Here is a 12,513-nt window from a genome sequence, read left to right as displayed (position 1 = left end):
TTCCAAAATGGGTGGAACAAGCTCTATGTCTCTGATAAATTAAACATGAAATTTTCCCTGAAGCACTTAATGAAATCTGGTCCTGGCTAGCAGCCAATATGGTAGCTTATTCTACAATTATGCCAGGACATGCTATAAGATTGACACTGGCAAGGATTTTACCTTATCATATCTCTCAGTGTCTTCAATGCAAGTTTATAATTTATAACAGATATGATAGAAAGGCTTTGTTTATATGGTTTAACCAGGACACATATTCACAATCTGAGTTGATGTTGTTAAGAAAACAATCCAGATTTTTTTTCTTTATTTTGCATAAAGATTGTGCCAATGCAAAGTGCCAGAAAGGACAGAGATGAAATGGAAACTGAGGCATCTTAAAGCAGGGTTTGGAAATTAAAGGCATTAAGAGAAAACAACAGCAACAGTGATGGAAGTTAGCCTAGTGCTGATAATGCTAGAGAGTATCCCAAGATCGTTCAATGTGGTTAAAGATGCCATACCAAAGCAATGTTTGATTCCCACTCTTGACCGTCTCTCACCCAGAAGGAAGACGACAATACCATCTCATGCAATTTGCCTCAGTGTCAGGCATGGAATTACATTACCAATTCTTCATGATCACTGGGTTAAAATCAGCATGGAAGTATCTTTGCTGCAAGAATTGCACTGGCTTAAAAAAGTAGCTCTAGAGCACCTTATTAAGGGCAGTTAGGAATGAGCAATAAATACTGGCTTTGCCTTCCACATTCCTTGTAGGAATAAAAAGAAGCGAGATTAGGAATAGTGATCGAAGCTTGGTCAAAGAATGGTTTTAAGGAGGCCATTTAAAGAGGGCATGGGGTAGAAAGAAGTAGATATCTAGTAGGCAATTGGTGTTAACTGTGCATGGCTGTGGACTGTGGGTGATGAAATGCATGAGGCAAATTAATGGAATAGAAGGCTTTGAAGGAAATTGCACAAAAGAAAATTCTATGGAAGTACTTACAAACACTTTTAAGTGTTTAAATAAAATTATTTGGGGGTTCAGAAGTCAATATATGTCAAGGGCAATGAATGTAGAGGACCTGGCGTAGTGTAGGATAAAACCAGAGGCTGAGATGAGTTGAAGGCTGTGGAAGATGAAGGAAGGGAGGCCAGCAAGGGAAACATTGATTTAGGTACGTCTGGAAATGATAAAGCATGTATCATGGTTTATTTTGAGTACTAAAAGGGCCATGAATCGCAATTAAAAACACTGGTTTTAGTATTAGCTACAGCCAACAAAGATGGCAGAACAAGCTGATGGAATGAATGATCTGTTCTGTTGCTTTTGTACCCAGTCAATTTATGTTAGAATAATCCAAAGAAAATGCAAAGGAAACTATTGTATTCATGCATTCAGCTGCACAATTAGCACCAAATGGAAGGACCTTGCCAATGTTGATATTTTAATGTCGTTTACAGAGCTGAGCTGCAGAGGATTTTTGGACCAGGACTGACAACACTGTACATTAAGTCATTCCAGTCATCTAATTTATACTCATACTAGTTGCCTTAAGTTGCACCTGGTCCTGGGAAAAAGGTGCATCAAACTGAAGAAAGGTCAGTACCAGTTCTTAACAAAAACAACAGTCATAGTCAGTGTGAATATGGCTTATGCAGCTCAAAAAAGAAGATAGATTTTACTATACTTATAATAATTAGAGCTAAAAATATGGAGGTTCAGGTTTGAACTTGTCAGGGATTCAACATATTGAATATCTGGTATCTAATTAGCTTTGCCAAAGTGGACATCATCCTCCTGCCTTCCAGTAGCACACTAACTTCTAACCTTACTTGTGTTAAAATAATTCTATGTATAAAAGGAAGACTTGCATTTCTATAGCATCTTTCAAAGCAATTTATAGCTAATTAAGTATCTCCACTGTAATTAATGCTGTGATGTGGAAAAAGTAGCACCTAAGAAACCACAGACACCATAACAATTAGTGTTGCTACCACACAGCTCCAGCGATTCAGGTTCGATGCTGACCTCAGGTGTTGTCTATGTGGTGTTTGTACATTCTCCCTGTGACCGTGTTGGTTTCTTCTCATATGCCAAAGACAGACTTAATTGGCTGCTGTAAATTGCTGTGGGAGAGTGGCAGGAGAATGAGGGTGGAGTTGACAGGCCCATGATAGATACAAGGGGAATAGGACTATTGAGAATTCTCCACACAGCACAGACTCAATGGACTAAATAACCTCTGCTAAGTAGTAAGAAAAATAAGAGGTAGCAACACAATAATGGCCAATTTTCTCAATTACATTAGCTCAGACTGTAAATACATGTCCTGGTTAAACAACATAGACAAAGCCTTTCTATCTCGTTGGCTAAATATGGTCAGGATGTCACTCAGAGGAAAAGAAATTGGATCCACCCATATAAAGTGCAGTGTCTAGGAAATTACAGGATCATTGAATTATAAAATGATAGGTCACAGCACATCCGATCTGTGTTGGTTCTTTCAAAGTGGAATCCTATTAATCCTCCAATCTTTGCCCCTGTTCCTGCAATATTATCTCTTTAAAAATAATTCTCAATTGTATTTTAAGGATCCTATTGAAACTGTACCAAACACAGTATTAGGCACTGAATTCTGAATCTTAACGTCTTACTACATAAAAAAATTCTTGCTCATGTCATCCCTTGTTCTTTTGCAAGTCTGTGTCCTTTGGTTTTCATTCATTCAGCCATAGGAAATTATTATTCTTCATTTACTTTACCAAAGCCTTTTATAAATACATAAGAAAAAAGGATAAGAGTAGGCCATTCAGCCCATCAAGCTTTCTCCACTATCAGAAAAATATTTTGCTTATCTTCTACCTCAGTACCATTTTCCTGAACTGCCTTCATTTCCCTTGACTCCTCTCTCATATCCAAACATCTATCACTCTCAATTTTGAATGAAATCAATGACTGAACTTCCACAGCTGTCTGGGGTAGAAAATTGCAAAGATTCTCCACTCCTTGTGTGAAGAAATTTCTCCTCATTTCAGTACCAAATGGCTTGTAACATGATGTGCACATTTGGACATAATACCACATCTTGGGATGAAATAGCATTTTATATACCCTTAGCAAAACTTCCTGGGTTCTGCGCTCTAGGACTTTATTTATGAACCTAGCATCCTGTATGTTTTATTAACAGCTTTCTTAATTTGTCTTCTACCTTCAAAGGATTCTCTATAGATATCCCCAAATCAAAACGTTGACTGTCCATTTCCCTCCACAGATGTTGCCTGATCTGCTGAGTTCCTCCAGCAGCTCATTTTAAGCTCCAGATTCCAGCAGCTGCAGTCTCTTGTGTCTCTTATTTTTCCCCCAAATCTCTCTATTGATGCACGCATTACCCACTTTAAGGCTGTAACATTTAGCATATGTTCTGTCTCCTAAAGCTTCCTACTTATATAGGTCACAGAACATTGAACAGTAACAGCACAGGAACAGGCCCTTTGGCCCACGATGTTGTGCCGAACTAATTAAACTGGTAATTAAAACACCTAACTAAACTAATCCCTTCTCCCTGCACGATGTCCATATCCCTCCATTCTCTGCACATTCATGTTCCCATCTAAGAGCCTGTTAGACGCCTCTATTGTATCTGCTTCCACCAGCACCCCTGGCAGCACATTCCAGGCACCCACCACTCTCTGTGCAAAAAACCTGTCCAGCACACCGCCTTTGACCTGACCCCCTCTCACCTTAAATGCATGCCCTCCAGTATGTTATATGTTTGTGCTTTGAATTTCATTTTCATAAACTACCTGCCTGAACAAATCCTTAAAGTCTAGTAAAATGCCCCACAGTGTTTACCACATTTGCAAATTTAGTGCCTTCTGAAGATTTCAAAATTGTCCTCTGCATCCGCCACTTTAGTAGTTAGTACATATGAGAAGCATTGATACTCATATTGCTGAACCGTAGTTAATTTCACTATATACATCGGTCCAGTACATAAAACAGCCTCTGTTCTTCATCCCCCAGTCAGTTTACATCCATGCTGCAACTGACCCTCTTATTCCATGATCTTCACTTTTGCTGACAAGCCTGAGGCATTGTATTTTAGCAAATAGCTTTTGAAATTCTACATACACATTAACCGCATTCGTCCTACTCCAGTACAATCCATCAGAAAACTCAATCAAACAATAATCTTCCCTTAACAAATCCCGACATATCTCTTGTTAGTCTGTTGGTGGCTGGTGGCTACTCCATTTTGAGCAGTTGTGGGTCATGGATTCTCACTGTTAAGTGAAGGTGTTACACATGGGAGTCCAGAGGAAGAAGTGCACCACCTGCTTTAAGAAGACCACTATCATCCCAGTTCCTAAAAACAGGTAATGTGCCTTAATGACTACCACCCGGTGGCCCTGACCTCCAGCATCATGAAGTGCTTCGAGAGGCTGGTCATGGCACGCATCAACTCCAACCTCCCAGGCAACCTCGACCCACTGCAATTGGCCTACTGCCGAAACAGGTCTACGGTGGATGCCATCTCCTGCATTCATCTCTGGAGCATCTGGACAGTAAACGCACCTACATTAGACTATTATTATTGACTACAGCTCTGCCTTCAGTACTATAATTCCAAGCAAACTCTTCATCAAACTCCAAGACCTGGGACTCAACACCTCCCTCTGCAACTGAATCCTTGACTTCCTGACCAACAGACCGCAATCAGTGAGGATAGGCAGCAATACCTCCGCCATAATTATTCTCAACACTGGTGCCCAACAAGGCTGCATCCTCAGACCCTTATTTTACTCCCAATACACTCATGACTGTGTGGCCAGATTCTGTTCTGACTCCATCAACAAGTTTGCAAATGATACCACTGTAGTGGGCCATATCTCAAATAACAATCAGTCAGAGTACAGGAAAGAGATAAAGAGCTTAGCGACATGGTGTCACAACAACAACATTTCCCTCAATGTCAGCAAAACCAAAGAACTGGTCATTGACTTCAGAAGGGGGACAGGGCACATGCTCTTGACTACGTCAACGTTGCTGAGGTTGAGAAGGTTGAGAGCTTCAAGTGGCTGGAAATCACCAACAGCCTGTCCTGGTCCAACCATGTAGATGCCATGGCCAAGAAAGCTCACCAGCACCTCTACTTCCTCAGGAGGCTAAAGAAATTTGGCATGTCCCCATCGACCCTCACCAATTTTTATCGATGTACCATAGAAAGCATCCTATCTTGATGCATCAGAGCTTGGTATGGAAACTGCTCTGCCCGGGACTGCAAGAAACTGCAGAGAGTTGTGTCCACAGCTCAGCACATCACAAAAACTAGCCTCCCCTCCATGGACTCTGTCAATACCTCTTGCTGCCTCTGTAAAGCAGCCAGCATAATCAAAGACCCCACCCACTCAGGACATTCTCTCTCCTCCCTTCTCTCATTGGGCAGAAGATACAAAAGCCAGAGATCACGTACCACCAGGCTCAAGGACAGCTTTACCCCACTGTTATAAGAACGGTTCCCTAGTACGATAAGATGCAATCTTGACCTCACAATCTACCTTGTTATGACCTTGCACCTTATTGTCTACCTGCACTGCACTTTCTCTGCAGCTATTACACTTTATTCTGCATTCTGTTATTGTTTTACCCTGTACTACCTCAATGCACTGTGTAATGAATTGATCTGTACGATTGGTATGCAAGACAAGCTTTTCACTGTACCTTGGTACAAGTGACAATAATAAACAAATTCCAATTCATCACCCACCTACCACACCTCTCCTGCCCTACCTCTCCAAGTTTGTAGGTTCCACATTGGCTTAATCATCCACCTCAGAGTGGAAGTGAGTTATCCTTGATTCCCAGGAACTGCCTAAAAAGAGGAGGTGACTACTCACTTCCTCCAAAATTATTATGACCATACATTCCAACATAGTACAGTTCCGTGCAACATAACAATATAATTCTTCCACCGATACTTTCACCGATGTCATAGATCTTTCTACCAATGGCGCAAAGCATAAATCGTCTTTGGTGAGGTCCCGAAGTGGGCAGACCAGAAGTTGGTACGTGGCTGCCTCTCACCACACTCACAGGTCTTGGCTGTTGTAGCAAAGCTCATTTCACTGTATTGGTTGTTGGCCGGCTAAGTTACATACAGAGGCAGTTTATGCTCTCCAGGCAGTCCATTTCTCCTCACCTGCAACCCCTTTCCCCACCCACTGGAAGATTTTCAGTTGCCTAGTGACCACCTCGACCCCACTGTCAAAGTCTGCAAGTTGCATCTGCCACAACTTCTCATGGGTAGTAGTGGTGGTAGATGTTGGCTCGGGCAGAAGGAGGGTCTACATCATAGCCCCGAGAGTATCTCTGATTGCTGTTCTTGCTCTCACTGCAGAAGCCTCCACAACAATGTAACATTTCTCTTTGTTTTGCATATTCACTTCCCTCCAGAAGTGTTTGCCTGTGACATGGACCCACAGGCAATGGTTTTCTGTTCTGTATCTTTTCCCAAATGTCCATTACTCATTCCTCAGCCATGACAACAAACAAGTAATTGGCTGATTGCAGTCCCTGATGCAGTATAGCGTATCTGATTTTTGATCTTTAGCATTGGCAGTCATCAAGCCAACACTGAGTCATCCACGGATTATATTGTTCCAGGAGTGGGTTGCTTTACAGCAGGCTTATAAGAATTTCCAAAATATTGGTCTGATATAGCTCACACTAACTGTCAATCTGCTTGACTGATAAAAAAGTTCAGTGGCTGAGCACCTGGAGGCTTCCAGAAGAAAGGAGAGCTGTAATCTTGTTTTACATCTAACTTCAGAAGAGTGTTTCAAAGGAATTCACATTGTTAAACATATCTCCCCTTTACATAACCCTTTCAAGTTCGAGTACCGCTATGTTTCGATTACTTTTTTCAACTCCCAGTGAACTGAGTTAAAGACACCAATTAAAATGTTAGTGCAATGAAGCCCCTCTGACTGAATTGGTGGCTTTGAACCCTATAAATGGACCAGGGCAAAAGGTAAACCAATGGTTGGGAATGCACATCAGCACTAAGTGGGGTGCAAGTGAGGCAATGTCTGATCCCAAGGTTCCCCAGACTATCGAGAATAATGGGTCTATCCATCTACTGATATTAGGTCCCATCTCAGTTATTTTATTTCACAGGTCACAAGGGACTGAGTTATAGAGAGAGGTTGAATAGTCTAGGAATTTATTCATTGGCGCTTACGAGATGAGGGTGATCTTATAGAGGAGTATAAAATCATGAGGGGAATAGATAGGGTGAATGTTCAAAGTCTTTTTCCCAGAGTTGGGGAATCAAGAACTAGAGGACATCGGATTTAGGTGAGAGAGCAGAGATTTAAGAGGAACCTAAGGGGCAACTTTTCGTCCAGAGAGTGGTCAGTACATGGAATGAGCTGCCAGAGGAAGAGGTTGAGGCAGGTACATTAGCAACATTTAAAAGGCACTTGGGCAGGTACATAGATAGGAAAGGTTCAGAGGGATATGGGTCAATTACAGGCAAATGGGACTAGCTTAGATGGGAATCTTGGTCAGCATGGTCCAGTTGGGCTGAGGGGCCTGTTTCAATGCTATATGACTCTATGACTCTATTTAACCAATGTATCAGAAAATGGAGATACCTTCTTCAAAAAGTAATTGGACCATCAGTGACTGTATATGAATGTGATTAACATAAATGTTGATAGGTAATGTATCCATTCAGAAATAGAATTGAGCATTAAGTAGATAGAATTTGTCTGTTGTCCCTCTACTCGACATGACAGCATTTTTAATAGGCCACAATAAACCACTGCCAAAAATAATTTAAATTCATTTAATCAAGTCTGAACCAGACAATTTTAGATATGGAATGAAGTACAAATATTACCCATAAATGGCAATAGAAAGATTGTGGGGTTGAGATAAGTCTTAACATACACTGTTATTGTGATAGTACTTTGTTCAGACACACTTTTGGCCTAACAAGAATTTGACGTAGATCAGTTCAAGTTGCACTGTCCTAATACTGGTGCTCGAGAATAGTCAAATGCTTTCAACCCAATTTGTGATACCAGCAGAGACTGCCACTGAATGAAGCAGCCAGACCATTTCCTGGCATTGTGGTAATTCCATGATCTAATGCCATATAGCCATTAGAGAAAGGAAAGCTCTCTCTGTTGATGCAGTATCTTGACCCGAAGTGCTGACCATCCCTTTGCCTCCACGGATGCTGCTTGACCTGCTGAGTTCCTCCAGCAGTTTATTTTTTTTTGCTCCAAGCTCTAGCATCTGCAGACTCTCGTGTCTCTTTCTGTTGATATCGGTTTTTGAGATGTGATTGATATCTAATGCGTGCTGTAATCTTGGCAACAGTGCTGATTACAGTGTTGTGGTCAAAAAGCTTGATATCATTCAGGACAAGGCAGTTGGCTTGATTAGTGCCCTGTCCACCAGTCTATGGATTCACTCCCTCCACCCAGGTACAGTGTCGTTACACCACATACCACTCACAAGGTGCACAGCATTTACTCAGCTAGACTACTCCAACAACACCTCTCAAGAAAACCAGAACTCAAACCTGTCACCTTTACCATTTTGGAAATCTATCACTATTTCACTTCATCATTTAAATCCTGAAATTTTCTGCCCCACACCATTCTGGGAGAACATCCCCAGAAGGACTTCAGGGTTTCAAGAGGTGGCCCATCACCATCTTCCTAAGGGTAATTAATTTACACGACATGGGCACCATTGGCAAAGCAAGAGTCCTGTAAAAGAATAAGTGAAATGAAAAACAGTCTAACTGATATCTCCTAACCACTGGAGAAATGACAAATTTCCACTCCATTCTTAAGAGTACAGAGAAAATAAACCCAACTATTGGAGGCAAGAGAGACGGCAGCTGCTGGAATCTGGAGCAATGCACAAGATGCCAGAGGAACTCAACGGGTCAGGCAGCATTTGTGGAAGGAAATGGAGTCCAGATGAAGGCTCTCAACCCAAAACGTTGACTGTCCATTTTCCTCCACAGATGCTGCATGACCCACTGAGTTCCTCCAGCATCTTGTCTGTTACAATTAGAAACTATTTCTCTGCTCAAGGAATGACTGACAGCTGAAAGGAATAAATGAGGAAGGTGGTCAAGGTAAGGGGCAATGGCCTCATTTAATAAATAGGTTACTGGTCAATGAAGAAGTAGATGGTAGTCACATGGTGACTTCCACTGTTAAGAGGTCCCAGTCCATGGTCTAACATTAATACGTACCTTAATAGTTTTTTGGATGTGGTATCATCAAACCATCTTAAAGGTCGAAGGAGATTTGCAGTTAGGTTAAGGTCTGCAGTATCTACTGTAGAGGGAGGATGGTAGGGTTGGTATCAAATGAGCCTCATCCAGTAAACATAATGAAGGCAAAGTACTAGTAACAGTGGAAGTCACCATGTTCCCCAGACAGTCTCTGGTTACATCCAGACAACAATGATGTCAGCCACTGGTGTCCAACCAGCAGAGTAATCTGGGCAAACTCTCCCCAACCAATGGAGTAGGCATTATAGTAGAAAAGTTTCTTTTGTTACTGACAAAGTAAGTGGAAACTGTGCCTGTGAGAGATTAGATACTTGCTTTATTCTAAAGGGAGTCCAACAACTGTATAAATCATTTCGCATTGAAGTATGGCAGTTTTTGCCCTGGAATTATAAATTAACAATCCAGGAACAAGCTTTGCAATATAATTATGCTGTGTGAAAGATATGACTTACTGTGGGAAAGCAAAATACTCCTATCCATTTTATGTACAATCTTGTACATGGTGCTGATCATCAATGCACAGTAAACTGGAAAAATTGCCATTAGGTACTTAATGAATGCATGAATGATATATACATACGAGTGGTGAGAATGTGACTACCCATTCACTTCTTCAGTGACCAGTAACCTGAATGCAAATCTCCTTAGACCTTTAAAATGGTTTGATGATACCATATCCAAAAAGCTATTAAGGTACGTATTAACGTTAGACCATGGACTGGGACCTCTTCACAATGCTAAAGTAGACCTTGTGAATTGTCTGCATGAGCAGCGCACTGGATGTTGTTCAATACCAAACCTTTGCATAACTTTAAAGAACTCAAATCAAAGTCAAAGTCAAGTTTATTGTCATATGCACGTGTACATGTATGCACAGGTGCAATGAAAAACTTCCTTACAGCAGCATCACAGGCACATAGCATCAGAGACACAATATTCACAAGAAAACACAAGATAACCTCACAGTGTTTACATTTCTAGAGAAGAGAGTCCCACTCAGAGTTACCTTCATTTCTACATTTTTGTTTCCATTCTTATGAAAAATAATGTTTCCTCTAGTTCAGTACCTTGAGATCAAGCTGACTTGCTTCTACTCCAATTCGGTAGGTCCTGAAGTGACCGATGAGGCCAATTTTGGGCCCATGAAGTTTGCACACGGTGAGCCAGGAGATGCTTGGCGCAGCAGTCAAGAGGGTAGTTTGGGAAGTGCTGCGCACCTTCTGCTGTTTATGCCGGGCTTCTGTGTGTTGTCAACATATGGACTCAAGTTCTCAGTGCCAATCCAAATGTTTTTCTCCACCTTTATCAGCCAGGGCTACTGATTCCCAGGAGTTGGTCCAATGTTGTATCTTTTCAAGGAGATTTTTGACACACCCATGATTTTTCTCCCCCTGTACACTTGGAAGTATTTTCCCATGACAAAGCTCAGAGTAACTGCTACTTAATTGTAGCTTTATTTACTCATTTGCTCTTACCCTATCAGGGATATTTCCGCCGCTCTATCAATCTCTCCCCACCTATTTCTTTCTTTCCCTGTTCTGATGAAGGGACGATGATCTGAAACGTTAACTGTTCTTCATTCCATGATGCTGCTGGCCTGTTTGGGGAGTCTTGTGGCAGACACTGGAACAATGTGACCTGCTCAATGGAGTTGACCAAGTATAATTAGGACCTCAGTGCTGAAGATGTTAGCAAGTTACTTGTTAATTTATTTGCCAGTGGATCTGGAGGATTTTGTGTACACAGCTTTGATGGTATCTTTCTTGTGTCCTAAGTTAGTTTAGGTCACGTACGTATATGGGAGGGTAGGAATCACTACTGCTCATAAGATCATCAGTTTAGTGTCGGGTATGAGGGTTTGATCCTGAATCGTTCTTTTTCTCAGGTAGCTGAAGGTGATGAGGTTCATTGAAGGCGATGCCTATCTTCGCTGAGGGGTGGCTCCCAAGATATGGGAGAAGGTCCATGCTTGCCATCGTCTTGTCATTCAATGAAAACAGAAAATGCTGGAAACAGTCAGCAGGTCAGGCAGTGTACGAGGAATGAGAAACAGTCGACGTGTTCCTGAATGTGTGTGCAGTACCACAGAAAAAGGCAGATAAGATCATAGCAATGCCATGCTTTCAATTGAGAATTTCATCATTGGTTCAACAATGTTTGATTTTAAAATCTTCATCTTCATTTTCATCCCTTCGACCCCTTGGAGACCTCTGCCTTTCTTCAATAATGGCCTCTTGAGGATCCCTGATTTTAATTGCTTCACCACAGGCAGCAAGGCATTGGAAATGCTGTCATTAACCTATCCTCTGTTCTTTCCCTCCTTTAAGAAGCTCCTTAGAATCTACCCCTTTGACCAGATTTTTGAACATCTGCACTATTATCTCTTTCTGTAGGTCACTGTCAAAGTTTGTTTCATCGAACAAAGGTGCCTGTGAAGGGCCTTGGAATAAAAAACATCCAGGTTGGCACAGAGCCTTGGAATATTTATTCCATTAGAAGCATTATACCAATACATGTTGCTGTTAAAAGCAGTAAAGAAAGTGTTAAGTGGACCTTTTTCCTGCATTTGTATAGTGCCTTCAATGTCGTCAAAATATCTCCAGTCACTTTAAGCCAATAAAGTAATTTTGAAATGTAGTCACTGTTGCAAAGCAATAATCAATTTTCATTGAGCATTGTCCCACAAACAATTAGCGAAATGCTATATCCTTCAATCAACGCCACTGAACATTAGAGTATTTGGTAATTTTTCTAATTGTTTGTGGGACAAAGCTCAATGAAAATTGATTATTGCTTTGCAACGGTGACTACACTTCAAAATGACCTTATGCAATAATGATCAGAGGCATTGATTAGAGGAGGTATCCTCCTCCTCTTCAAGTACCTGAGCAGTGGATGGACGTTATTTTAACTTCTCATCGAAGTGGAGGCACCTCCGTCAGTGCACCACTCCCTCAATACAGATTGAAGTGGCAGCTTTGATTTGCTCTGAAGACAAGCTTTAATTCAGAACCTTCCCATCAGAAGCAAAAGCTCAGTCAAGGATGAAGTAGATAAGACTGCTTCTAAAGGGGGAGACTTATAGCAAACTGTTTTTGTTTGGAGACTGCCAACAGGTGTGTCCATCTCATTTCCAGTACAATCCTATCGAAGGCAAGCAATCTGATAATACATTTTGACATGGCTTACATAATTGCATCATGTT

This window comes from Pristis pectinata, chromosome 14 (genome assembly GCF_009764475.1).
Source record: "Pristis pectinata isolate sPriPec2 chromosome 14, sPriPec2.1.pri, whole genome shotgun sequence".
Lineage (NCBI taxonomy): Eukaryota > Metazoa > Chordata > Chondrichthyes > Rhinopristiformes > Pristidae > Pristis > Pristis pectinata.
Note: the sequence above shows the minus strand (reverse complement) of the source record.